The sequence below is a fragment of the Nansenia antarctica genome (assembly GCF_963989245.1).
Source record: "Nansenia antarctica genome assembly, contig: SCAFFOLD_222, whole genome shotgun sequence".
NCBI lineage: Eukaryota > Metazoa > Chordata > Actinopteri > Argentiniformes > Microstomatidae > Nansenia > Nansenia antarctica.
In genome coordinates, this window is record NW_027663174.1 from 111,339 (window position 1) to 113,016 (window position 1,678).

The following is a 1,678-nucleotide window of genomic DNA, read 5'->3' on the forward strand; positions in this document are numbered from 1 at the left end:
TGGAGGTATAGAGAGATGGAGAGACAGAGAGGTGGAGGTATAGAGAGATGAGAGACAGAGAGGTGGAGGTATAGAGAGATGAGAGACAGAGAGGTGGAGGTATAGAGAGATGAGAGACAGAGAGGTGGAGGTATAGAGAGATGAGAGAGACAGAGAGGTGGAGGAAAAGAGAGATGAGAGACAGAGAGGTGGAGGTATAGAGAGATGGAGAGACAGAGAGGTGGAGGTATAGAGAGATGGAGAGATGAGAGACAGAGAGGTGGAGGTATAGAGAGATGAGAGAGACAGAGAGGTGGAGGAAAAGAGAGATGAGAGACAGAGAGGTGGAGGTATAGAGAGATGGAGAGATGAGAGACAGAGAGGTGGAGGTATAGAGAGATGAGAGAGACAGAGAGGGGGAGGTATAGAGAGATGAGAGACAGAGAGGTGGAGGTATAGAGAGATGGAGAGACAGAGAGGTGGAGGTATAGAGAGATGAGAGACAGAGAGGTGGAGGTATAGAGAGATGAGAGACAGAGAGGTGGAGGTATAGAGAGATGGAGAGACAGAGAGGTGGAGGTATAGAGAGATGGAGAGACAGAGAGGTGGAGGTATAGAGAGATGAGAGACAGAGTGGTGGAGGTATAGAGAGATGGAGAGATGAGAGACAGAGAGGTGGAGGTATAGAGAGATGGAGAGATGAGAGACAGAGAGGTGGAGGTATAGAGAGATGAGAGACAGAGAGGTGGAGGTATAGAGAGATGAGAGACAGAGAGGTGGAGGTATAGAGAGATGGAGAGATGAGAGACAGAGAGGTGGAGGTATAGAGAGATGGAGAGACAGAGAGGGGGAGGTATAGAGAGATGGAGAGATGAGAGACAGAGAGGTGGAGGTATAGAGAGATGAGGGACAGAGAGGTGGAGGTATAGAGAGATGGAGAGACAGAGAGGTGGAGGTATAGAGAGATGGAGAGATGAGAGACAGAGAGGTGGAGGTATAGAGAGATGAGAGACAGAGAGGTGGAGGTATAGAGAGATGGAGAGATGAGAGACAGAGAGGTGGAGGTATAGAGAGATGAGAGACAGAGAGGTGGAGGTATAGAGAGATGAGAGACAGAGAGGTGGAGGTATAGAGAGATGAGAGACAGAGAGGTGGAGGTATAGAGAGATGAGAGACAGAGAGGTGGAGGTATAGAGAGATGGAGAGACAGAGTGGTGGAGGTATAGAGAGATGGAGAGATGAGAGACAGAGAGGTGGAGGTATAGAGAGATGGAGAGACAGAGAGGTGGAGGTATAGAGAGATGAGGGACAGAGAGGTGGAGGTATAGAGAGATGAGAGACAGAGAGGTGGAGGTATAGAGAGATGAGAGACAGAGAGGTGGAGGTATAGAGAGATGAGAGACAGAGAGGTGGAGGTATAGAGAGATGAGAGACAGAGAGGTGGAGGTATAGAGAGATGAGAGACAGAGAGGTGGAGGTATAGAGAGATGAGAGACAGAGAGGTGGAGGTATAGAGAGATGAGAGATGAGAGACAGAGAGGTGGAGGTATAGAGAGATGAGAGAGACAGAGAGGTGGAGGTATAGAGAGATGAGAGACAGAGAGGTGGAGGTATAGAGAGATGGAGAGATGAGAGACAGAGAGGTGGAGGTATAGAGAGATGAGAGACAGAGAGGTGGAGGTATAGAGAGATGAGAGAC